Here is a 27,542-nt window from a genome sequence, read left to right on the forward strand (position 1 = left end):
GCGCACTCCAGTCTGTGGGTGCGTGGGCACCGGCATAGCCCCCCTTCACCAGGGCACTGCGAGGCTCACGTGACCTGACATACATGGAGTCTGTAAAGCAGCGCTCGCCCGTAGCAGGCGCAAAGCGAGTGATTGCAGTTCTGTTATTACTGTTGGAAAATCTTGTCCATGATTTTGAACTACTTTATAACAGGAAACAAGACAATTTAAGAATCAACCATGCTTTCGCACTACCGAAGGTCCTCACCAGTTCAGAGTTACTTGGACCCGTGCAGCTGCCGAAAGACTAGGGCTGAGGCCCCCTTTAGCACAAGACTCTCTCAGTCTGGAGCTGTGGACATTCTGCCGCTGACAGAGTACCCGTTCCGGCTCATCAGCTTCCTCCCCCCCAGAGACAACTGCATGCAAACCAGGAAGGGAAATTCTGCCAAGCAAAAGGTTTCCATTCACCAGCTGCGCCTCTGTTTTCTGCCTGTCTGTCGAACAGGTAAGCCATGTGGAAAAGTTTGTGCAATCTTAAACTTCATAGTAGCACTGGCAGTAATCATAATAATGATAGGGATGGAAATAATAATAATAATAATAGTAATAATAAGAATAGTAACAGCAGGTGCTATAAATTTGAGTAGCACTTCATAGCTTTCAAGAGTGTTTTCAAATGAATTCGCTGCTTCCTTCTACGCTTCAAATAACCCTGCAAATACATAGATAATCACTACTGTGGCCACATCTTTAAAAGTTTCTGTGATTTTAAATCAACATTTAAGGTGCAGGGAAATGGAAACTTTTTTTTTATCAGCACACAGGAGGAGATTTACATGAGCCTCTTGCTGGCTCATCCCCATAAGAACAGTCACCTTATGGTAAGGACTCCTGAGTGCAAGGATGGTGATCAGGCTTCCCACCCCTTTTGTCCAAATCTGCTGCAGGACGCTAGGTAAACAACTTGGTAACAGTCAACAGTGAAAGGCTTTGTAGGCTCAGGGATGCCAGGGAACAAGACACCTTCCAAGGCTGTGTCACAATCTCATTTCTTTTCCTTCTCCCTGGAATTTTAATCAGTCTGAGCATCAGTTAATGATTCTTTCCTATCCATTTGATTAAAACACAAAGTCACTGAGGCAGTAGCAAATTGGATTTTTTTTCCCTTGGCCCTTAATGCACTGTGGTAATGAAATCCATGACTTCCAACCTCTGCTGGTGATGAGCCGACATGTACAGTATGAAAGTCAGGAACGCTCATTTGTCTCCTTGCTGATTACCCTTCCCGAGGAAGGCCCTCTCAGAGCCAGGCATCTCTAGCACAGAGCACCTGTGTGGGAGAACTGAAGATTGAACACCATTTCTTTTCAAGCATCTGCAGCTTTTATTACTTGGATGAAATCATATCCTACATACTAATTTAATAAATTCCTTTAAGCTTACACAGAATCCTTTCCTGGAAAAGGATGTGTTTATATCCCATTGGCCAGTGCACTGAAAGATTTCCATTTACAACCCAAGGGAGAAAGAGTAGTGAAGATTAAAAACAAGGCAAAGCCACTCCAATCCATGTCCTGATTAAGCTTTACAGATGCTGCTTATCACAAAACTGGGTTGTAAAAGGTAGCATCCAAGCCCTTGTCACTCAAATATATAAAGAAAGCAGCTCCCCACTGCCCTTGGTCAGCCTTTCCAGCGATGATCCCCTCTCGTTCTTCATCTCTTTGCCTCAGTCCCAAGATCACCAACTCTGGACAAAAACTGTCACGCCAGAGCTCAGCATTGGAACCGCTGTTGGGACTGGCTCAGAGCAGTTGCTTGCACGTGGGCAGAAGAACCAGAAGCCCACCTTTCCTACCTCTCTTTTTCAAGGAGAAAATAAATCAGATGACAAAGAACTGGGGAGGAAAGAACTGTTGCAGTAACATATAGAAAACATACAGAAAATGTTTCAGCAACATATAGAAAATCCTCATTATAAGAAGGCAATATGAGCTCACATGCCTGAGTTTATATTTATTCATTCAACAAAAATATAGTGTTTTCTTTATGTATCAGGCATTAAAGATGCATCTATACACAAAATTTTAAAAACCTGTGTTCCCATGGAGCTTTCCATGTAATATAAAACTATGTCCCATAATCTTAAAAATAACCAGCAGTTTTACTACACTTGTGTGGGAGTAGATCCTCGGGAAGGATAACCCACCACTTCCTCCCAGCCCGCGAAACTTCAGCACCACGTGGTGGACAGCTCCACGCTGCGTGACAACAGCTCCCAGGCTAGGAGCGCTGGTCTCTCAGCACCCCAAAGTCGCAGAAGGCACTGAGCTACACCCAGACACGACTTGAAAGTGGGGAAATCAGTGTCCCAGGACAATCCCTGGGAGAAGGGAATCCGTGGATAAAATTCAAGCATCACAGCCCTCCAGCAAAACAACTCCGAAACACGATTCCTAAGGTCTCGTCCAGCTTTTCTCGGTAGTAACCTGCACAGTAAGAAGAACTTAACTGATGGTTCTCTTTTCAATGAAACACATTCTCACTCCCTCGCTTCTGTTTTTTATGAGATAGTCCCCTTTATTAGTTCTCCAGAGAAACTGATCCAATAGGGAGAGAGAGAGAAAGACGATTTGTTACAAAAATAGGTTCATGTGATTATGGAGGCAGTGAAATCCCACAACCTGTAGTCAACAAGCTGGAGACCCAGGAAAGCCAGTGGTGTAGCTTCAGTGCAAGTCTGAAGACCCGAGAAGAGCTGATGGTGTAGATTCCAGTCCCAGGGCAGGAGAAATTCAATGTCCAGCTCCAAAAGGCAGGCAGGTGAATTTCCCTCTTACTGAACCATTTTGTGCTATTCAGCCTTCAAGAGCTTGGGTGAGGATCACTCACATTAACGAGGGCAATCTGCTTTACTCAGTCGACCTATTCACATGTTAATCACATCCAAAAACAACCTCACAGACACATTCAGAATAATGTTTGACCAAATGTCTTGGCACCTCACAGTCAAGGGAATGGTAGAGAATCATATTTAAACCACAGTGCACGTGGCCTTAAGTTTCCATACTTGATTTTAGGGAAAAAATGTAATTAATTCAAATGACAACATTATATAGTGCAGAAATCTGGTGAATATCAGCTAAGCCAAATAATCAATGTTAACATTGTCAGTGATGGAACAAACTCCCAAGCCTTCCTGGTGTGATGCGCTGAGGGTGCAGGGGCAGCTCTGCAGAATTCCTGCCAAAAATGCATGGCCTGAGTCTAATCCTGATGAAACGCCACGAAAACCAAACTTGTGAATTGTCTCTCCACGATTCTTTGCCCATTTATCTTTTAGATTGCTTTTGTTTTACTAAACAGAATGCTTCCTGAATGTGTATTAAAGTTCTTTTCTATTTTGTACATGGTGAAAAAAAATTAAAAATATAATTAATTCAAATGACAACAGTGAATAGTTACATGTCAACAGATAGAATTATAGGGAAAAACTTATATTAGTAATGGTAAGGCTGAATTAATAGTAGTTTATCATTAAAGTCAAGAAGAACAGCCAGTGAAAATGAGAAAGTCAAGAGCTGTGAAAGAACGTAGCATCTGCCTTTCATGTTTTATCTGCAGTAGGAAATTGGCCATGGTGCCCAGTTTTGTAGATGAGCCAGACTTCTCAGGATAATCTGAATAAATCCTCAGTAAACTAGGTTGAAGTATCAATGTTTAGTCAAAATCTGCTATTTGACTCACGTTTGGCCTTTAGAATGGAAATCAGCCAAATGCCTGCATCCACGTCATTGCTGGCCCCCTAATTGTGACTGCTCGACAGTCACGTGATTCATAGGCTGCCCTCATGTCCAGTCAGCATAAGATTGCCAGCACTTTGGACAAATCAGTTCACTTGGGTTTATTGTCCACATCTAAACATTGACTTTCAAAATTATGTATTAAAGATATAAGTTGGAGTGAAAATCCTCTAATTTTTTTTATATGTTAACATTTGTCAATCAGCTGAAGTATAAATTTACATTTACTATCACAAAATATAATGCTGGCAATATCACCTTCAGTGGCTGGACCACCAAACCACCTTCACCTCAGTGGCCGTGGTCTCAGCACCTCATGCTGGTCACACATATGCTCTAACTTCTTCAGCAGAAATTAAGCAAATATTTTCCATCACAAATGTACACAGTAGGATGACCATAAAAGCAATCTATCAAACTTAGAATCTGACCACCAGAAAATAATGATCACTTTTTAAAATAAAATTTAGATTTATTCTTATGTCCTAGACATTTATTCTGTAATGGCAATACTCAGCTGATGGTTGAGTTTCATCTCTAGGTGTGTTGTAGTTTGGTGTATCTCTGGTTTAAAAATCTGATTTTATTGGCCCTTAGTAACTTCATAGGGTACTGGTAAGTAGGCCTTAATCGAATGTTAAAAGTCTACCAAATGACTTTCCTTTCATGAAAAACAATGTGTTGTCTGAGGCTGGGTGTATAGCTCATGAGGTATCTTACAGATCTCTCCTACACCCCGACCAGACACTGAGCATTACTGCCTTCCAGACCAGCCCAGGCAACGCAACACTCACCTGCCCTTTGCTTTAAGGCTGCTCTTTCTTCTAGAGGATGTTCAAGTAGTGAATACATGTTTGTGCCCACTATAGAGAAATGGCTGGATTGCCCCTCAGTGGACATTCGGCAAAGTCTGGAGACATCTTTGCTGTTCATCACTGGGGTAGGGATGCCAACAGCGTCTGGTGAGTTGAGGCCATGGATGCTGCCAAACACCCTACAATGCAGAGGAAAGCCCCCAACAACAAAGAATTTTCAGCCCAATGTGTCCCTGGTTCCTAGGCTGAGAAACGCTCTGTGCAAAGTCTCTCCTTCCAGAGCAAAGGGCAGGCATGCTCACTACCATTACTAAAACCTTCAGGTGCCCTGAGCTCAAGCTTCCACAGCTATAACACTCCTCCTGTGTGGACAGGTACCCACCCAGGCCCACCTGCCCCATGCCCACTGGGGCCAATGGTACGTGCTCTGCCGCACTCAGTGAACTCCTTTGTCTCTGAGCCAGGAGTGTTGTGTCTTCTATCAGCCTCCAGGAAACTGCAGCTAATGTGTGAGCTCACCAGTAGGGTAAAAACGCACACCCTTCAAGTCCTGACACCCTTCTAGGGACAACTGTTGCCTTTTGGGTCCAGTCTGTTGATGTCAGCAGCCTGGGATGCTTGGATGTGCTAGAATAGCAAACACAGAGCAGACAGATGGCCTGAAGGGTCAGGGAGAGAGGAGAAGAGCTCCACACCTAGCACGCCTCCAGCCGGCCTCACGTGTTTTTGCTAGGGGTGCAGGGGGGGCAGCGTTTACAGCCATAATCCCTGGAGCAGGAAGTATCCTGTTAACGTCACTGCAAAGCTGATGAGCAGCCAGACGACGCTGAGGCTGTGGCTGCCAGGTGTGGCTGTATCAGGCTCTGGAGTCCATCAGAGCAGTTCAATAGCTCAATGTCATATTCCCGGCTTCAGCTCATTTTTCCAACAGGCATCGTTCCTATTTGATCTGGCAGAGGGAACTGGATAAGGCACGCTAGCGCTGGGCCAGGCAAACCGCAGCACCTGCACACCCGGCAGCAGCAGCCTGAGGACAGGTCCAAACAGAAGGGCGGATGGGAGTGAGGACAAGGGAAGCCAGGCTCTGAGTCCACCTCAAATGTCAGGCATGGGAAATGCCCTGAAATGCCTCAGAGCCCATCAAAACCTATCCATGACTTCCAGAACAAAGTAGCCTGGAGCCAGTGCCTGGTGACCCCCAAAGTCAGGGTACTCACCTCTCACTCGCTGACTCCCGAATGGACCATCACTGATGGGCAGTCCTAAGTGTTAGTCATGACATTGTGTCCAAGTCTCCTCCCCGTCCATTTCCGCTCATGGCCCTGAATGGCCAGCAGGGAGTCCAGGCCCCGTCCATTAAGGTTCCTGCTCAGGCACAAGTTCAATCCTTGGGTGAAATAAAATGTAAGTCAAATTCTGTATCTCATAATCCAGCTTTGTGGCTGGAAGGAAGGATGATAATTTGGTGACTGTTAAGTGCCCCAAGGAAACCCATGATACACTCTAGAGCGAGGGTTGGCAAACTCTAACCCACTCCCTTCCCCACTGTCTGTGGCTGTTTTCAGGCTGCACTCACAGAGCTGAGTAGTTGCAACAGAGACCAGATGGCCAGCAAAGCTGAAAGCATTTACAATCTGGCCCTTTACAGAAAGAGACTTATAAAAGGGTAGGGTATAGCTCAGTGGTAGAGTGTGTGCTTAGCATGCACGAGGTCCTAGGTTCAATCCCCAGTACCTCCACAAATAAATAAACAATAAACAAACCTAATTACCTCCCCACCACAAAAAATAAAAATAAAAAAACAGAACCACAAACCGGAAAGAGATTTATAAATTCCTGAACCCCTGTGTCCATGGAGGAGAAAAGGTGTACCTGCGAGCCGCATGTCAGTAGATCCAAAAAAGGCATGAGTAGGTGCAGAGGTACCAAGGTCCCCACCTCACCAGGGTGATAGACATCTTCCAAGTCTTAGGGAGAGATCAGCCAGAAGGACCAGGCTGTGATGCAGTGAGACTCAAGGGAGAAAATCGTTGATGAAGGGGCTGGTGGAGGGGCGGTTCAGTCGGACGAGGGCCCTCCCCAGAGGGGAAGAAGCACCATGCTTGGGTGACACAGAAAGGAGAGCAGGAATCCCCTGAAAGCAGTGAGGAGAGTAGTAAAGAAGGTCCATGCGAAGAAAAAAGTGAATCCGAGCTTCTTTTTGACTTTTTAAAAAACTTAATAACATCTCAGGTCCTAGATGTCAAGACTTCCCAACTGATACCCACAAGGCCCTAGTCTTCCAAGTTCCTCCCAGCAAGTGGTCATGAAAGTTTGGAACAACATGAATATGATACGCCTCTTGGAAAGTCCCACTGAACCTTAAAGTCTCTGACAAATCCCACAGCAAAGAGACCTGTTAAGTTCTGGGGTCTCCCAGGCAAATCTGTCCACAGGACCTCTCCACCTGGTAACTGCCAATCTGCACCCCAGCACTGGAATTCCTGACACTGCCTTTGGGGGATGTTGCATTCCAGACAGACACCAAAGTTTGCAGATCAGACAGATCCCTCCACACCTCGTACCTCAGTGTTCACATCACACAGCCTTTCCCAGGTGAGACGGGCCCTGTCTGTGGGGAGGGGAGAAGCCGGCACTGACTCGCACTCATGAGTCCCTCCCACGGGAGAAAGGATCCGCGTGGTGCTTTGTGCTCAAAACACCCCTCTTTGGAGAGATGGCGAACCGGAATGTTTAGGAAATGTTTAAGCATCCAGGTGTGATAGTGGCAGGGAGGTCCTCCTGTCTCCCAGGATGTGATCCTGCTATAAGACACTGACCCGGGCCTCCTGCTGATTGCCTGGACACTGACAGAGGAAGACGAAGAGGGTGAGCTGGGAGCGGCCAGGCAGGAAAGCCCGTCCTCACTCATCTCCTTCTGCCAAAGACCAGCAGCGCTCCCAGCTCACGAGGAGCCTGGCTCCGAGGTTTTTCCTTATCAGCCGTCTGAGTCCTGGTGCGCCTGCTCCACCCACCGCAGCTGAGACTCGTGTCACAGCCTGAGAGGGACAAGATGCTCACAGCTCGAGCCTTTCAAGGCCAGGCGCAGACTGGGCCTCCAGCAGCGTGTGCATTCCCCATCACCAGGGCCAGCGCTCCTGCTTGTTAGGGCTCTTTGAAAAACAAATGCTGGAAACAAGTGACTTAGGACCTACCCTTCTTAGATATTCATTTCGCTGTGGAAAGTGAATTTTATTCCACCTCTAGGTGACTTCCGTCAAAACATTTTTATTCTTGTTTCCTTCTGTTGAACAGCAATACATGCAAATTGTTTTTATAATAAGTCTGAACTGTAGGAAAGATTGTCTCTCTCCCCTCCCTGAGCTCTAAGTCTCCCTTTCCTCGTCTCAGACAGTGACTCTCTCCATGTTCTTTTTTATTCCAGATCACTTCTGAAACCAAAGCAAAGCAAATAAAAATCAGTCATTTCCAGGAAGTAGGGGAGAGGGGTTCGGGAAGACAAAAGGAAGCAAACCACGCTGAGGAAGGCTCTCTGCCAAGAGCATCCCTAGGCACATGGCATCTCCAACTTCATCTTCAGACGTGCACGTAAGGACACAGTTTTCTTTACAGATAAGGAGCCTGGGGTTCTAATCTTGGCCTGTATCTGACTACCAAGGCCATGGAGGCTGCACTCTAGTGACAGGAGATGTCGCAATATCTGTGGCTTACATCATTCAATGTCATAACCCTTACAAGTCGGATTTAGTTCACTCTTGCTGCAGAACAATGACCCCCAAGCACCATGCCTCAGAACAACTCCCTTATTCATCTCCCTCACTCCTTTGCTGAGCGGGGCTCAGCAGGGAAGCTGGGCTCCGCTCCACGTGGCCTCGCTCGACCCAGCTCAACTGGATCTGCTTCCAAGACGGCACATCTCAGAGCTGGCAGGTTGGTGCTGCCTCTGGGGTCCTCTCCATGTGGCCGTCTCCACCAGGCAGCTTTAGCTTCCTCACAGAATGGCACTGGGTCCTTGACTAAGTTTCCCAAGAGGCAGAAAGTAGCAGTTACTAGTTTCTTGAAGGCTGAGCTGAGAAACCAGACATCCCCCCTCTGCATTCTACTGACCACCATTCGAGGGGCGGGATCGCTACTCCATCCCCCTGCGAAGGAGTGTCAAGGAAATCTGGAAAAATGTCTCCGAGCTTTCACAGTTATTTACTTGTTGTATTGTTTATTCGTTCATTTATTCATTCTTTAAAAGCTGTTTTGAATATAATTAAAACTCACTCAGCTCAGGGACCACACTTAATTAAACAAGGCTCAAATGTGGTCGAGAGCAGCCCAGAGCTTTGTGCCGAAAGACAAGTGCGATTTTCCCAAAAGCCTGTCCCTGCGGCTCGTTGGTGGTGATGGAGGAGAAACCAAGACCATGGAAAAGAGTCTCTTCTTTTGAAAAATAAGAAAGAGAGAGGAATTCTGGGTAGGACCGAGCTTGGCAGAGCTCGCAGTGCAGACGCGTTTCCCGGGCCAGGCTCTTCCCCGACTGCGACACACGGCTGACGGTCCAGACCCTGAGCCTCCAAGTGATGAGCCGACGTGCGCCCTCCTCTCGCCCAGGAGGTCTCTGTCCTCCTTGGGCACTGGGGCTTCCACCCCCTCAGATGTTTCATTAACAGTTCCTCTCTGCTTTCTCAGAGTTCTTACACACAGCTCAGCCTTTTTACGAGTTCTTTAAAAAAAAAAAAAGAAAGAAAAAAGCTTTTTAGCACAAATTAAATGAGCTGGAATTAGGAAAGCTGTGAGAGGACAAGGGAACCGCACTACGAGGGCTGCAAAGTTCCAGGACCGCCCAGGCTCAAAATGCTGGCTTGCTGCAGTGGACATGGGCGTGCTAGTGTCTTTCTGAGACCTTGATTTCAATTCTTTTGGATAAATGCCCGTAAGTGCTACTGAAGGACCACGCAATAGCCAAGGTACGGAAACATCCAAATGTCCATTGATGGGTGAATGGGTGTATGGCGTGTACATACAATGGCATATTATTCACTCTGTTAAGAAAACATCCTGCCGTTTGTGACAACGTGGATCACATCATGCTAAGTGAAATAAGCCAGTCACAGAAAGACGGACTCTCCGTGATGCCACTTGTATTAAGGATCTAAAATCATCACGCCCACAGAATCAGAGTGGAACGGTGTTGCCAGGCGAGATGCTGATCAAAGGCCGTAACGTTTCAGTCACGCGAGGTAAGTGAGTTCCAGAGATCACTGTGCTTATGTCGAACATACTGAGTTGTACATTTGAAAGATTTTGTTAAGAGGGTAGATCTCAGGTCAAGTGTTCTTACCACAATAAAATATTTTTAAAGCCCAAATCTGAAAAAAAAAAATGCTGACTTGCTGATTGAGTAAACTTCCATCAACTGTTTTTGAGAATTAGAGGTACTTTCATCTACCTGTCACCTTGCAGCGGTTACATTTACAAATAAACAGGTGTGACTATCACAGGATCACAGAACAACGATGCACACGCCGGCTGGAGGGAGCCCATGAGATCGTCAGGCCGCTGAACTGAGGAGACACACAGGCACCTTCTCTGGAGGGTCCGCTGCCCCCGGGAGGGGGGGGTCTTCGCTTTCTCCCGGTCAGAGCCTCCGTATCCTGAACACAGATGTTCATCCTTCACGCTTTCATTCAAAACCTTGCAAGTGCTTCTGGAGCAGACACACACATGTGTGCACATGTGCACACGGGTCCCGTCACCTTTGGACAGAACAGCTGTGGGCCTTAGGGGCGTGGTCCTTGCTTCTCTAGGTCGGATTGAGACTCTGTAAACTGCAGGGAGATGAGAGGCTGCCCGCGGGGTTCAACAGAGAGACAGGACGGAATGGAGCTGCGAGAATGAGAAAGCATCTGGAAACGCGCTCCTTAGCGCATCCTGGTCCCGGGCGTGTCTGCTGGGTCCCCACCCTGCAGAGCCTGGCGCACAGTTTAGCGCTGCCGTCACGTGCCCGTGCCCGTGCGTATCTTTGGAAGCTCTGTTTTTAAAGATTTTTGAACGGATGCTGTGATGGGGTCTGAGGGCCACGGAGGCGACAGAGAAGTTCCATATCTCCCGCACGTAGCACAGTGCGGGGCACATAGTAGGAGCTCACCAGATGTTCACTAAGTGACTAATGGGTAGCCACGACGCCGCTTCCAGGGTGAGGGGAGGGCACGTGACTCAGACCCCTCCCCCTCCCCCAGCCCCTCATTCCAGGCCCTGTGAGCCCCCACCTGAAGGGTTGGCTCCACTCTTGGCTCTTTCCACTTGGCTTTTTGCTTTTGTCTTGTGAATGGGACACACGCACACACACACAGGTGCACAGGCAGACACACGTGTAGGTGAGAGCATGTGAGACCATACATGCAAGTGTGCATATGCAGGGACGTGCGTGCATGCCCTCACAAACACACACGCGGATGCAGACATACATGCCCCGAGTTCTTACTCTGAACTCAATAAAACGTCCTTACCTTATACCTTGAAACAGACCCAGCCTCCCAGACAAAGGTCGGTCCCCACTTCCCCACAATGGTACCGGCCCAGGCGGGGCTGCGTTCTTCCTCCCCTCTTGCTCCTAGATTCCAGCTTTCACAGAATCTGGATCACAGCGCCCACCCGTCACCGCCTTCTTCACAGAAGTCACCCTCGCTGTCTGTGTTAGCCAGTCCCGAGGGGGCAGACAGGGCTCTCCCCAGCTCTGCACTCTCTCGTGGTCCCGAGCAGACAGCCCTGGGACAGGTGCCCCCAGAAGGCTGCTGCACTGAAAGGGTGTGGAGGACTCGGACCTGTGGAAGGACACAGTCTGGCTGCTCAGGGTGCTCAGAGCTGCCCCCGAGGCCCCACTCAGGCAGCACCAGCTCTTCCCCTCCCCACATTTCCCCTCCACCAGGAGTCCTAGCCTTTCACTCCAGTGTGCTCTCCCCAGCTCTCTCCAGCAGCCTGTGAAGCTATGAAACCTTGTGCAGGGTGTTGTGTTAAATGCACAAAGTAAACACAGAGGTCACACAGGACCAATGATTCTGAAATCCAGGTATCTGCCTGGGCTTGAGGGTGGGGGCGTCTCTGCTCCAGCAGCGAGCATCCCCTCCCCTCTCCTCCATGCCCCTCCAGACTGATCTCTGGTGAGAAGCACCCCAAGGTGGTAGGATGCTGGGGTGGGGGTGCCCTGGAGAGTGAGGGTAACACAGGACTTGGGAATGCAAGACAAAAGATGTGCTCTCTGGGGATCTCTGAGAGGCTGTGACTGCCATTCTGTACAGAAGGTCAGACCGTGATGTATGGTCTGCAGAGCTTGGGTGGATGTGGGGAGAGAGAGGGGGAGTGCAGCGGGTCTCACAGATAACAGTAAATACTTGTTCCCGCTGCAGTGTTGTTTTTCAGCTGAAATCTGTGGACGTGGGCGGTATTTTCTCTGCTTTTACTGTTGATTCCATTAGGTGCTCTGTGTGTGAAGTATGAAGACCAGCAAGAACAAAGCCATATGAATCCAAGGATCACACCAGCTCGAGACAGAAAAAGAGCTGGTTTTTCTTTAACCAATGGTAAAGTAGGGGCAATCAAATAATTTTTATATTATGAGATTTCAGGGTTTTTTTTTTCATACTGTGTCTATTCCCTTTAAATGACAGTCGTCAGAAGTCACTTTTAAGAAAGTACTTTGAAATTGAATAGAAAATGTCTCACACACTTACTTTTCCTGTTTTTATGAAATTCAAATAGAATGTGAGTGGCAGGCAGAGTGCTTTGTGCCCCAGGCTCAGCAAACACAAGCTTCCTGGAACTCCATCTTTTGGAAGCAGGAGGGGAGACCAGACGTCTGCTAAGAGGCGCCCTGGCTGGGATTCAGCCCATATAGGCAATGGGTCATTGCACAGGGCGAGCGTCTGTTTTGGGCCCTGGAACCTTGAGTTTAGCCCCACAGGGCCCATGGCGGACTCCTGACCTCCAGAACTGTAAAGGGCAAACGCGTGCCGTGAGGCTGCTCAAGTTGTGCTGATTTGCTATGGCGGCCACAGGAGCTGGCGCCAGAGTGTCATCGTGGGGAACAGGGACACTGTAACCTGAAGTCCAAGGACCCACACTTATGGCCACTTGAAAGCTGTGTGACCTGGACAACCTTCTCAACCTCTCTGAGTCTCTGTTTTTCCATTACTGAAATGTGTGTCAACACGCCTCCAAGATGACTGTGAATGCTGCACGCAGTCAGGCTAATTAACTGCAAACAACACGGAGAGGAGGAATAACTTTATTGATTTGCAAGGAGCCTGAGGGGGGAAATTAAGATATTTTTTTGAACCTGAGACAGAAATTGCTAATTATCATCAACTGCTTCTCCCAGTCTTAGCAAAAAGAAATCACTTGAATGTCCATAAACATTTACTTTTCTTTTCAATTATCACATATGTGGATTTAAATCCATATGATGAGCTCCTTGGAAAGGGGCCAGAAGATAGGAAGAATTCCAGCATGGGTGAGGGAGCAGACCTGGACAGGCTCCCCAAGCTCCTACACTGATGCATCAAAGCCTCAGGGCTGGTGGACAGATAACAGGACTGGAGCTGCCCCACTGGCCTCCCTTGGACACAGCACAGGGGACCCTCTAAGTAAAGAGACATGGGAAGCCTGTGTCTCCCTTCCAGGCTATGGAGCTGACTGAACGCCACGTCTGCACACCTTTTTGCTCCTAGGACCACATTTAAATGTAAGAGGTAGTATTGTAATTATAGACTCCCGGTGGGTGAGTTCCTCTGTGGAGAAGCATTTCTGTAATTTCAGAAATTACTTCGTTTTGATTTCTGGTTATAGAGTTTTGAATTTTAATCCATCACATTCTCGTAAAGGCGTAGCACATCAGAACGTGGGATCGTGTTTGTAGGGGGCCAGCGTTTAATGAGCATCTATGCCGGGCCAGACACCAATTACATGTAATCTCTCACACGCAACTGCTTCCTTCATGAAATATATATAGTGCCTACTTCGTACTGCTGTCAAGGATTAAGTTAAATGGAGTGAAATAATGTAGCCGGAGACACGCAGCTGGGAAAAAAATAGAACTGGCCTCACCCTCGTGGCCGCCCTCGTTCTCAGCCCACGTGCTGATTGCCCCACGGCGTGGCCCTCCTCACAGGAGATGTCAGGTCGTGGCTCCCTGTGAATCTGTTTCTCATCCTATCACTTGACCCGAGATGATTAATTCCATGGCATATCAACTAACAAACCACTTCTCTACTCCCCCATGACACATTCACCTAGAACAGTGCAGTAATAATAGGAGAAAATATTGTTCAATGCACTCCATTAAGAAACTTTAAAATGTACTCAGCGATACTGACCAAGAACCTGTGGTTTACAGGAAGTCTTCTAGGAGTTGAAGATGCTGGGGGCTCGGCACTCCTGAGCTGACATTATGGGAGGAAGGAGGAAACAGACAAGGGACAACCAGCAAATGTAAACAGAGGAGCCGTCAGGCTGTTCTAAGTGCCATGCAGGGAATGCTTTAGACTGATATCCAACGAAGGCTTCTGTGTACAGGTGAGTTTTACTGAAAACAGACCAGGAGGAGGGTGCGCCTGGCAGAGGGAACAGCTGGTGTGAAGGTCTAAGGCGAGAACGAGACGAGGTACTGGAGGAATGCAGGAAGGCAGCGTGGCCGGGGAGCGGAGGGGAGGCCAGCTGCCCAGGATGACACCAGGAGACGGCCAGGGAGTGTCCCAGGATGACATCCAGCTTACTGATTTGGGGGGTTGACGGAATGCGGTGGGAAGACGAGACCTGAGACTTCGTTTCAGAACACATTTGAAAAAGAGGAACCCCAGCTCTTTCACGGAGGATAAGATACAGCTTCGCACTCGCTGGATTTGTAGAAGAGGAGGAACGGGCTTATTTGGAAACTCTAGCTGGATATTGGGTTTATGAATAATTTTATATCACGTTTCATTCATTGAATATCATATTGCCACATAACTATGTAATTGTCATAATTAATATTTTAATGCCCAATGAATAGATATACCATAATGTATTTTTAGTTTATCTTTTGTAATGTAATTTTTCAACCAAAGTATTTACATTCATGGAAATTTGTTACATATGCATTATTAAGTGAAAAAAGCAATATAGATATAATAATATCCTTTGTATAATCTAATTAAAATTAAAGATAAGAAATATTATATGCATAAACAATATATGTTATATTAATCTTTATCTACATATGTAAAGATATCTGGACATATTAATGCTGAGTTATAAACTGGGGTAAGAATTACGGAAATTTCTATTTTTTGTGATTCATTTCTACATCACTTAAATTCTTTACGATGGATGCAAATTTTGTAATTAAAAAGTAACAACAACAAAGATACTTACCAAGAAGTGGAAGGAGAAATCATTCATACCAAAGAAGCCTGAGGAAGCCACCCCGCCACCACAGCACTGCAGCGAAAATGTTCTGAAATGAGCCTGGAAGAGAATAATGTGACTAGCAAGGCTTCGGGTCCACGAGATAATGAAGAATCCAGCCCCAGCTCACATTTTACAGTCCAGCGTGCGTCCCGACAGCTCAGCACAGGCTCACTGCTGCTTATTATACTTCAATACGGACACAGTATTAATATTTTATGTCCCCCTTTGTTTCTCTATTTATGAGTATCTCCAGTCTGGATGAACAAGCTGCAGACCAGATGCATAAAAGCACAAGCTAAAGCCACGAGTCCCCTGAATGCCAGAAACCGCAGGCACGTTAAACAGGGTTGGCAGGGGTGCAGGTACACTGTGATGTTTTGATCTAACCCATCTTCACATTCAAAGGGCGCTTCGGGTGTTATTCAGAAACACATAACTGTGCTGAGAGTGGGAAGCACTTAGCTTCAGCCAAACACTTGCCCGCAGTCTCTTTATGAGAACTTGTACCCGGACAGTGTGACGGGGCTGCTGAGCGCGGCAGGGGCAGGTGTTGGGGTCTGTTCATGCCTCCTGCCCGGGCGCCATGCTCCTCCCAACCCGGCTCAGCTGGTTTCTAATTCCTGCCTGACCCCCCATTCCTCCTTTATGGAAAGGAAAACCCAGAGGAGATTCACTTTAGTTCTGCGGTGGATAAATTGATCTCAGAATCTCTGTGGTGCAACCTTCACTCAAGAGTTTGCCAATCCATCCACTCACCTGTTGCCTTTGGCATTTGAGCTTAAATGAAACCAAAAGGTCACCAAAAGCTTCAGGAGAAACTGCTGAATTTCAGCTGACGGCCAAGTCAAAAATCTCCAAATTCAGCCTAGATCCATCTTCAAATGCTGATTCACCCGCCTCTGATGCTCAGTGCTTCCAGTAGGGCTGGCTGGCTGTGAGAAGGTTGAACAGAATCCCAAACTTTGCAAGTTTTTGCCTATTTCAAGCCCCGCCCTTCCTGGAGTTCCTGCTTAATAACTTCAGTGTAAATGCTGATGCCGGAGCAGCTGCCACCCTACTTTTATAGCACCTCCAAGACCAGTGTCACACTCCAAATAGCCTGTCGTGGGTACAAGCCAGAAAGTCAGCCTGAAATTGATGCTCTGCAATGTTCTTTCAACGCTGGGTCTCTCACAAGACTGCGGTCATATTGTGAATGGTTGCTTTAAAAATTAATCTCTTTTAAGGTTGACTTTAAAAATCAATCTTCTATTTTGGGCTATAACACCTAAAGTCAATATAACCTGGAACTTTCCTGTAACTCTCTCCCCTGGAACATGGGCCAACCCAAAGAGGTGCCTTGTTAAAAAGTGCCAGAAAGAGCCAGTCACTGTGCACAGGAGTTGTGGACGTGACCGTGCGCAAAGAGGCGAGCGAAGCCTCCGCCCTCCCAGGCTCACAGCCTGCCCCCTGCGGTCTCAGGGGAAGGTGACCCACAGGCTAGGGCCCGATGCCCGGGGAGGGGCACAGGGGGCAGCACTGCATGGGGGAGGAGAGGGGAAGGGGCATGCAGACGGCCAGAGGCACAGAGACCAGAGTGCCCTCTGTGCTGGAAGGACCTCCGGGCGCCCAGCTGAGGGGAGGAGGGAAGTGAGACATAAGTGACAAAGGGGTAACAGAAGCCCAGTGAGACCGACCGTAACACTTACGAGCTGGGTGACTTGGGCAAATCACGTAACCTCTGGGGCCCAGGCTTCTATTTGTACAGTGACTATAACAACAACTTTCTTGTAAGATTATTGCTTTAGTTTTGTCTAGTGTAACAAAGGCACCATAGACCAAGGGAGCTTAAATAGCCAAGATTTCTTTCTCAGTTCTGGAGGCTGGCAAGTCCAAGAGCAAGAAGCCGGAAGATCTGGTGTCTGGTGAAGGCTGGCTTCCCGGCTTGTAGACAGACAGCTGCCTTCTGGTCATGTCTTCACATGGGCCCTCCATCTCTTTATAAGGGCACCAATCCCACCATGGGGGCTCCACCCTCATGACCTCATCCAACTCTTATTACCCCCCAAGTCCTCACTTCCCAAAACCATCACGCTGAGGATTAAGGTTTCCGTGTATGAATTTGGGGAGGATACAAACATTCAGCTCATGGCAGTCATTCTGAGGATTAAATGAGTTGATACCCGCAAATCATCTAAAAAGTGCCAGGAGCATCCTAAGCAGCACGTGCTTGCTGGATGTCACACTCAGATCCTAGAGGCTGGACGATGACAGCCACTGCAGGCTCCAAGCAGGGGTGCGGTGTGGCACTTCACCGTCTGCTCCATCGCCCGTTTGCAGAACAGAGTCTCAGAGGGGGTAGAATCAGGGAGCCCTGACCCACACTGGAGCCTGGGAACATCCTCAAGTCACAAATAAGAAAGACACGTGGAAAGAAGGAAGAGGATGCCCTGCTGGCATCCTACCAGGGTGAGGCAGGGCACGCAGATGACCACACGGTCCTTTCCAGCTGGTTCTGGGCAGGGGAAGGGGGGCAGCCCCCGGCTCTGCTGAGCGTGAGGTCTCACATGGCCCTCCAGTAAAAAAACCCAGTGCCTGCTGGAGAGGAGAGACCAGACGTGGTTTGGGGAGTTGGGAAGACTGAGCTGTACGGGAGATGGATACCCCAGAGAGAGAATCTAGAAAGAGAAGGGTGGTGTGCTGAAGCCAGGAAAGAGGCTGTCATGTTGCAAGGAGCCTGTTCTGAGGGTGGTGGGAACCAAGAGGGACCTGGGATTCTACGCACTGTCACCTGGTGTGAAATACTGAAGCTAGGACAGAGTTCAAGATGGCTTGTATCTGAGAGGTTTCCAAAATCTTATGCTCCGAAAGGGGCCCGAGACACAGGTTAAGACATGAATCGGTGAGGATGAGGTGGGAGACTGATGTTGGCTGGTCTCCCGGGCATCTTTGAATATTCTTTTTCATCTTTCAATTTTTTTTAATGCCTTCAGTTTGGACCATTTATTCAATTTGCACATCCACAGGAGGGACCATGACTTTGTAGATCTATTAGCAGCTCTGAACAGCAGACAGGTTTAACTGTATCGTGGCCAAAGTGGTACTTCTGAAGGAGAGGCAAAGCTCCCGGGGAGGAAGGGTAAACAGAGCTGGGCTCCACGTGGAGGAACAAAACGCCACCCAGGGACCCCAGCTACGCTGGCCTTCTCAACAGGAGCTGCAGCTCTGTCGTGACGCGCTAGTTCCCTGAGTTGTTTGTTTGTTTTTGCTTTTGTTTTTGTTTTCTTAAACTTCAGAAACCATAGGAGATACATGTAAAACCTCTAAATGTTTTGGCTAATTTTCCTGTTTTGTCACCTTCACAGAAGGAGCTTGTCGACATGGTGGAAGCCCCCCCAGGTCAGTGTCACTTGGTGCCACACGGACCCCACGCTGGCCACCGTGACTTCGTGTTCAGCTGAGAGGGTGGGACCGTGGCCGACACCCCCAGGACGGTGCGCGTGGGCTCTCAGACTTGGCGGTGATGCTGTCAAAAATGTGAAATGGTGCCCAGTCAGATTTGCCAAAACAGAGGACCACGCGCAGCCAAACAGCCCCTCCAGCTGATTCTATACCTTCTCTCCTCTCCCGCTCATATTCCGCAGTGTCATGTCAGCAGCTGGTCACCATGAGAGACGGGAAGCAGTAAATATACACGCTAAAACGTTAGGGGAAAATGTTCAATAGAACCAGCCAGTCTGACGTCACTCATCTGATATCCACACAGACTTGTCTTACTAAAGGCCCGAGGAAAAGAAAAGATTCTTTTCTCACACGTTATGCAATTGTATGTGGGACCTGGCCTGTGTACACAGCTTCAAAAAATCATTAGTGTGTCCAACTGGGCAGCCAGTGAAGGTGGAATATGACTTAATTAGTTCACAAGACATTTGTGAACTATGTAATTACAAGCTCCATTTAATTGACCTTCATTTTTGGTCTCAGAATAATTCTGACACTATCACCTGCCACCCTAAAAAGCAATAATTGTGCAGTAAAAGCCATAGTCGCTGGGCCTGGGATTTGGTTGTCTATAAATTAAAGTGTTTTCCTTGTCTGGTTGGAACCCTAAAATAATCTCAGGGACTGGGAAGGAGGAAGGCAGGTGGGAGAGACCAGGACCTGAAAGCTCCACCCAGGCGGCAGAGGTGCTGCTGTGGTTCCGTCCACACCGCTGCTCTCCCTGAGCTTCCTCTTACCCGACCCGGGTAAGAGCATCACTCGGTAAATGGGCGGCTCTCACAGAGCGGATGTCCGGCCCGGTAAACACGCTCGCGCACAAATGCTCATACACGAGCTGTCAGTCACGCCCACCCCTCGCAGGGAAGACTTTCTGGTGGTCCCGGTGTGTCCCAGAGCATCTGCAGCTGCACAGGGCACTGGGCTGCACAGTCCCCACCCCTTTTCCTTGGGACCCAAACCGCAGCCTCAGTGGGGCTGCATCACAGCTCCTCCCTTTCCCACAGAGCAGGGAGAGGAGAGTCCCAGAAACTAAGATAGGAACACAGAGAAATGGGGGACACCCCACACGGGGAATTCAAAAATCAAGGGGCCGTCCACACGTATATGATCCCTACCTCACACCACTCAGGAAGTTAATTCCAGGTAGACTGTAAATCTAAATGTGGCAGGCTAAATGTAAAGGTTTAAGGAGAAAGTGGGAGAGAAGAAAATCACTCACTATAAATGGAAAAAGAACTGATAAATTAGGCCGCATCAGAACAAAGAACTTCTGTTCTTCACAAGACACCACTGAGAGACAGTAAACTGGACCCAGAGGAAAAGGTCTTCACAAGACGTATGTCGAATAAAGGTCTTGTATCCAGAGTAAAAGAACCTCTTGAGGCTGATAAGAAACATCCAATAAACCCAGACAACCCCAAACAAAGAAATGGACAAAGACTCTAACAGACACTTCACAGAAGAGGATGCCGAGTGACCAGTACACAGATGTAATGATCATTGTCACTCACGTCACAACATGACACACACACATTCCACATACACCAGAGTTGCTTAAGGACAGGGAGGCAACACCACTGTGGGCACAGTGAGCTCGGGGCTCTGGTCCTCTCCTGGGACGAGTGCCCTTCATCCCCATGGGAACAGCATCTTCGGATGCTGAGTGCACGCCTCCCTCTGGTCCAGCTCTCCTGCTCCTCCAGACTCACACAGCAATGAGTACGTGCTCACCAAGAGGCACGGACCCATGAGAGGTCACAGCAGCACATTTCCAGTGGCCAGAAACAGCCCAGTGCCCACCCAGGGCAGAAGGGATTAACAACAGGAACGTGGTCACACGCGGGCAGCTACACAGTGAAACTGTGCACAACACGGGGATGACTCTCACACAGAGCAGAGCAGGAAGGAGCGGACACAGAGCACACGCCTCCCTCCATGGTGCAAGATTCAGAGCCAGGCTGTTCAGGCCGGGGTAGTGGGTCCCTTGGAGCAGCAATGGCCGACGGAGGCTCTGGAGCTGCGGGATATCTGGGAGGCGTGTCTGTATCTGCATCCTGTTCCCCTGGTTATGTTGGGTTTGAGACAATTCTTAACCTACGCAGTGAAGAAGTGTCCACTTTTCTGTGTATCTGCTTCTAGTGGCTGAATGGTGGCCCCTAAAAGGCATGTCTGTGTCCTAGCTCCCAGAAGCTATTATGACAAAGAGTGACCATTACTTTATGCAACAAAAGACACAATTGAGTCAACACTCTTGAAAGGAAGAGCTCAACCTGGATTACCTGTGCGGCCTCTGTATCTACAATGAGAACGTCCTTGTAAGAGACAGGACACACGGCCACGTGTGGGCGGAGGCAGATTAGAGAGACGTGGCGTTTCCAGAAGCTGGAAGGAGCGAGGATCCTCCCCTAAGGCCCCTGGAGGGAGCGTGGCCCTGCCGACACTGGTTTCAGACTTCCGGCTCCCAGAGCCCCGGAAGAATACTCTTCTGCTGTCTGAAGCCACCAGCCGTGCGGCGATCCGTCACAGCAGGAACAGGAAAGGGGCGCGCTCTCACACGCCGATGGAATGGGAAGAGAAAGAGCAGCGTCGAGTGACGCCTGAGCCCCACCGAACAGGCGGAGCCGCAGGACGGTGGCCGGGCTCCGGGAAGCCAACACCTCACCAGCTTTAAGAACCACGGAGAGAGGCACCCGCCTGCTGACCGCCACGGCACGACCCCAGAGAGGGAGCAGCAGCGCTGCCAGATTTCAGGCTGCGCCGAGGCCCGACTGCGGTCGGGGGCGTGAGTCTAGTGAGAATGTGGGCCCAGGGGTGTCACTGTCTCCTGCACTGTCCAGACACTCGGAGCCGACGGACAGGTCTAATCAGAACTGGGGTGTTTCCAGGTGAATTATAAAACAGAGGGGAGAGGGCAAGGGGATCGGGAGAGGTCATCAGGAGTGACTACAGGCAGAGCTGCAGGTCCTGGCTGGATAAGAAGGGAACAAGGAAGGAGGAGGGCTGGGTGGTGCAAACGTGGGAAATGAGTGACTAGAAGCCTCAGGAGGGTAGGAAAGCCCTGCCCTGGCTCCTGGCCCCGTCCTCCCTCCTCAGAGCTGCAGCATCGCCTCTCTTCACACTCTCTTCTCTGTTCACATCTCCCTCTTACCCTCTTCTTCTGGGAGTCTTCCACTTTTAAGGACCCTTGTGATGACACTGGACCCACCCAAACCATCTAGGGTAATCTCCCTATACCAAGGCCAGCTGATTAGCAGACTTCATTCCACTTGCTGCCATGATTCCCCTTCATGCTACTCCACGAGCCCCCCACCCTCCAGCGGGCTGGTCCTAACTGGTCCACAATGGTGGCTGGGCAGGGTTCTCACAGAGAGAGAGAGCGGAAGCACGTTCGGCCCCTTGAAGCCTACACTCAGGGCTGAGCTGGTCACAGCAAGTTATGAGGTCAGCGCATTGCAAGCAGCGGAGAAACAGACCGCACCTCTTGATGAAAAGACTTCAAAGTCACATTGCAAGCAGGCAGGACAATAATAGCAGCCATGTTTGCAAACATGCAGGATGTTTTTCTTTTCCCATGCTTCAGTAGGAGTCTCTAGATTAAAGCTTCCTCACTGTGGTTCCCAGGGAAGCACAGAGGCAGGCCCCTCAGATACACGCGTGTATGTGCCTGTGTGTGAGCTCACATGTATTTGTGTAAGGAAGAAATTAGGGGTTTTGGCAACCCTTTTTGAGGATGAAGAATTTATATTTCATTAGTTGAAGAGTCCATGCATTTCTTACATTCCTCTCCTACCACCAAGACACGGCCACATGTTGTGTTCTGCTCCCTCTGCGGATAGCCGCAGTCCTCTTCTCTTCAATTCGCTCACCTGATACTCCTGCTGGATCCAGCCAGGAAAACAGGGGCCACTCCAGGCAGTTCCACAGAGGCCACTTAATATGGAAAACTAGTTACAAGGAAAACCAAACCATGAGGCGATCCAAGGACTAGCAAGAGCAGGAGGAGCCGCCAGGGCTGCAGGGGAACCAGGGAGAGGTGGGTCTTAGCAGAGCCCAGAGGCCAGGCCTTCTGATGGGAGCTGGGTCCTCAGAGGGGGCTGCCCGGCGGGAGTTGGAACCACAGCCAACACCCAGAGACTGCCAGAGAAGCAGGAGAGAGTGTCCCTGCAGCTGCGGCCCTCCTGCCAATGCCACCCACGGGCCAGCCCTGCCAGGAGCCAAGCTGTGAGCAGGGACAAACCATCTCAGAGGCTGACAAGGAAGGGCTGTTTCCCACTCATGCAGGTGGCCATGTGCTGGCTGCAGCTCTGCTCCTCCTCCCACCAGTCCCAGGTCTGCAGTCAAGAGCAGATGCTCTGTTCTCACGGCAGAGAAGGGGAGAAGGAGTTGGGCAGTGGCCATCACGTGAGGCTCTGCTGGACCACAGAAGTGCCCCCATGCGCCCTCTGCTCACACCTCATTGACCAAAGCAAGTCACGTGGCCAGGCCCTGCAGCCCCTCTGCTCACACTTCATTGGCTGAAGCAAGTCACGTGGCCAAGCCTGACATCAGTAGGACAGCCCCATTGCCACAGTGAAGCTCTGGCCACAGGCAGGAGAGATAGGCCCTCCTGCAGAAAAAACAGCTGTATTAGTTTCCTGTGGCTGCAGTAAGAAATCCCTACACACTTAGCTGCTTAAAGCACACAGATGTATTCTCTCCCAGTGCTGGAGGCCAGCATTCTGAAATCAGTGTCACTGGGCTGAAGTCAAGGTGTTACAGGGCTGGTTCCTTCTGGAGGCTCCAGGGGGGAATCCCTTTCTTCAGCTTTTCTGCTTCTGGGGGATGCTTCAAAGAAATGGAGAGATGTCCCATGTCCTTGGGTTGGAAGAATTAATATTGTTAAATTGGCCATACTACCCAAAGCAATCTACAAGTTTAATGCAACCCTTATCAAGATACCCATGGCATTTTTCACAGAACTAGAACAAATAATCCTAAAATTTATATGGAAACAAAAAAGACCCAGAATTGCCAACGCAATCCTGAGGAAAAAGAATCAAAGCTAGAGACATAACCCTTCCAGACTTCAGACCACACTGCAAAGTTACAGTAATCACAACACTGTGGTACTGGCACAAAAACAGACACACAGAACAATGGAACAGAGTAGAGAGCCCAGAAATAAACCCAGGTACCTATGATCAATTAATCTTCAACAAAGGAGGCAAGAATATACAATGGGGGAAAGACAGTCTCTTCAACAAGGGTTGGGAAAGCTGGACAGCCACATGTAAACCAGTGACGTTAGAACACTCCCTCACACCATTCACAAAAACAAACTCAAAACGGTTCAAAGACCTAAATGTAAGACATGACACCACAAAACTCCTAGAGGAGAACATAGGAGAAACACTCTTTGACAAAATTGTAGCAATATTTTCTTAGATCAATATCCAAGGGAAAATAAATAAAAGCAAAAATAAACATATGGGACGTAATAAAATTTAAAAGCTTTTTGCACAGCAAAGGAAACCATTGACAAAACTGGTGGCTGATGACACGAACAACAGAGTGTGGCGTCGTTTGCCACAGCAGAGCGGGAAGGACTCCCCACAGGGAGGCGGCGTGACCACCGTGCAGCAGCCCTCAGGTGGGGCGCTGCCAGCCCGCCCGACTCAGCCCTGCGCCGGCTGAGAAAGCGGCATCTGCAGGGATGTTTTAAGTGAGAAAAGTGAAATGCTCTGCAGTGTGGATAATACGATGCTATTTGTACTTTTACGAGCATAACCCTGAATATAGGCTTAGAGAATTTCTGATTTGCCCAGAAAGATACATGGAGTTGGTGAGAAGGGGGTTGGGGTCTGGAAGGCACTGCTCTGTTTGCATTTTCCACCGCGGACAACAAGCACTCGAAACTAAGTGCTTCCCCTGTAACGTTTGTACAAACAAAAGACTACGGAAGCTCAACAAGAGATACAATAAAACCAGGACTAAATCGATACTGTTTAAGCCCTGTTATACATGGGGGAGGCGGCCCGGCTCCTGCTGAGTAAGTTTCTGTTCGCACTCTGTGGACAATGAATACGTGGTTATTAATAACAGTAATGAAAGCGTCCTCCATTCACTCCCACAGTTCGATTTGTCTCCCAAGGGCACGTGAGGCACATCTGAGGACCGGCAGGAGAGTCTGACAACAGCTGACAGAAAAGAGTGATCCTGCGTTTTGCTTTATGCCTTGATTTCATAATTCCAGCCTCACTCTGGGCCCCAGTCGCTGTGTTTGATGAGATCAGTGGACAACTGTGTTAACATCCCTTTGGGATGCTGACGCTCCAGCCTGCGCACGCTTGAGAATTAACACCACGCACAAACAGGCTGCTCTAAAAGACGTGCATTGTCCCCTAAGACACTGCCACAGAGAGAGCAGGCTCCCCGCAGGGTGGACTGGGGGTGGCACAGGGAGTGTGTGACCGAGGGGGCAGGGCAGGCAGGAGAGGACTGAACTCTTCTTCACCCTGAGCGCATTTCAAACCCAGTCCCTTTGTGGGAGGGCGACTGGAGGACACAGGACAGGGTGCAGGGCATTTTCAAGAGGAGGAGTGGGAGGGAGGGCTGGGAGGAGGAAGGGGGGAGGGGAGAAGAGATAGAAAGAGGAGGCGGGAGGGCTGCAGTTTCTGGAACTGTCTTTGCGTCCATTACATCCCGCAGGAAGGGAGGAAGAGATGACTGCAAATGGAGGGGAAGAGAAGTTGAGAATAAACGGGGGGTGATGCCCTACAGAGGTTGGTGCTGGTGCTGCAGCCAGCACAGGGGGACAAGGATGCGTGTCCTCCTGGCTCTCTGGTCCTCTGGCTCCCCTCACCTAGCCACCCACACATAGCGGGAAGCCCTTTAGGACCACTGTGCTTCCAGGGTCTTGCAGCTCTATACTCAGGAATCTTCCCACCTCAGAGGACCAGGGCCAACACTGTGTCTGCCTTTCTAGCCGTCCCCTGAATCTCGGCTGCAGCAGCATCTGGACCCCTGACTTGGAATTATACAGCAGGACAAAGGCAAAACCAACAGATGGAGGCTGTGGCATGGACCTGGGGCAAGGCATGGACCAGGGCACCCTGCAGTCTGGGACCCAAGGAGACATGGGTCATGGAATCCACCTCTGCTCTTACAACTTCGATAGTATTTCCCAGATGACCCCGTGGAAGTTCCCAAATCCTGATCCTTCTTGTCCCAAACTGCCTCTGCAGTGGATATAATGCTCCCTCGTTCCTTGCACCTTTGGGCTCTTAATGTAAAAGACCCCACATGCTCACCAAATGAACTAAACTTGGAAAACTCACAACACTGCATCTGGGACCCAAATTTACTTACATGAAAATTTACAGTTTAGCCTTAGGTTACCCCCACAGAGTAAGTTTCTGCAGGAAGGAACCACCATCAGCACCCAGTATGTGGGGACCCTGGTCGTCCTTTGTTCTCAAAGTGTCAGAGGGTGCCCTGTAGGTTATCTGACAACTCCCATTTCTAGTTCCCTCCCTTTGTGCCTGCCTCTGCTCTAAAGGCCATATAAGCTAAGATGCAGATCACCTGCCACCCTTGCTGTTCGGGGCGGCCATGAGACACCATTCTGGTCGGTGAGGTGTGGGCAGAAGTCCCTGAGGGATACAGCCCTTCTAGAATAAAACGACAATGCCTCCACAGGAGAAATCCATTTGTTCATCATCTTTTGTCCTTCCTCTTCTGGATTTTCTCTGCCTGGAATGCAGGCATGATACCCGGAGGTGCAGCAGCCATCTTGTGATGTGAAGACAAAGCCAAGGTTAAGAATGGCAGAGGAGAGAGGCAGATCAGTGACACTCATAAGGAGTGACAGCTGCTCTGGGCAGACAACTTGGAATCGCTTGTCATAGGAGGAAAAATAACCCCTATCTTTTCAAAAGATATCATTTGAAAGATCCCTAATTTGTAGCCAACATACATGAAACAGTAGATAAAGGTCAATAATAATTAAAATAAAATAATACACAATGAATGTAATAAAATTGCAATACGCATACATACACATAATTCCTTTTGATGCACATTTATGTAAAAATGTTACGTAAAAATGTTCCTAAATTTTCAAGTACTGTTGATGTTATCATTTTATCTCTCACCCCTAAAAGCCTTTGAAACTTCAAAGATAGTGAGGAAAAAACAAATGCTTCTGGATCATTGGGGGGAAATCCCAGCCCAGATGGGACTACCATTCCACAACAAAATTACAAAGTGGAAAGGCCCCCGAAAGAGATTTGAACAATCCTGCTTGCCTTGCACAACTGTCCCTTAATTGCTGGGCAGCAAAATGTCTTGCAGAATATAACTCAGTCACTGAAGCCCACGGAGCCGACTGCAAAAGCAGACAGCAAACTGATAAAGACCAGAGCGGAATGGGAGCCAGGATGCGAGAGAAAACAAGAGACGTGTGCGGAAAGCTGAGCGCCCGCTGAGCCCTACCGCCAGGAGGGGTGGGCCCACAATCTGCAGCTTTGCTGATTTCTGATGCTGAACCAGACGATGCTATAAATAAGGACAGGAATAAATATTCCACCAGCACATCCCTTGTTTTCTCAGCCCGTGCGTGCTCAGCTGCAGGGCGAGGCTGGCCCCCCTTCTGCCTCGTTATCCTAATGTCTCCACCATAAAAACGGCCAAAAAGTCTGCTCTCGTGACCCCTATTGGTCTGCGTCGCTTTGAGGCCAGTCTGTCTCCCTCCTGTCTTGGATTCCACCTCTTGGCAGGAAAAGTTTAAAAGAAAGTAACAAATGGCCTGAGCATGGAGATGTCTTAATAGCACCATCATCCTCCTCCTCATCACTGCGCTTCCCTCCCGACCCCCACCCACCTCCAACCAGCGCTAAGCGCCCTGTTGAGAAGGGGTCTGGGGGCCAAACAAATAAACAATTGCTCTGGGAGACAAGACGAGCAGTCAAGCCTCAGCAAAATCAAGAAAGGAAATAACCAAAGCAAATGACCCTTTACTGACTGATCACTATTGATTGACTAAGTGCCTAAA

General features: G+C 49.0%; 1 long non-coding RNA gene across 8 annotated transcripts; it reads right to left on the reverse strand.

Moving 5' to 3' along the window:
* Window positions 1–586: 586 nt before the first annotated feature.
* On the reverse strand, window positions 587–26,559 carry LOC116150029 (uncharacterized). 8 transcript variants are annotated; one of them, XR_010377926.1, is made up of 4 exons: window positions 14,996–18,361; window positions 5,818–9,311; window positions 5,023–5,627; window positions 587–4,779 (listed from the first exon to the last, which is right to left on the reverse strand). It is a non-coding gene; the product is annotated as an uncharacterized LOC116150029 (long non-coding RNA). The 8 variants fall into 8 exon arrangements; XR_010377928.1 differs by adding an exon at window positions 20,791–26,559 and having other exon boundaries at window positions 588–5,627; window positions 14,996–15,963; XR_010377927.1 differs by adding an exon at window positions 18,368–20,784 and having other exon boundaries at window positions 588–5,627; window positions 14,996–15,963.
* Between the last annotated feature and the right edge of the window lie 983 nt (window positions 26,560–27,542).

This window comes from Camelus dromedarius, chromosome 3 (genome assembly GCF_036321535.1).
Source record: "Camelus dromedarius isolate mCamDro1 chromosome 3, mCamDro1.pat, whole genome shotgun sequence".
Taxonomy (NCBI): Eukaryota; Metazoa; Chordata; class Mammalia; order Artiodactyla; family Camelidae; genus Camelus; species Camelus dromedarius.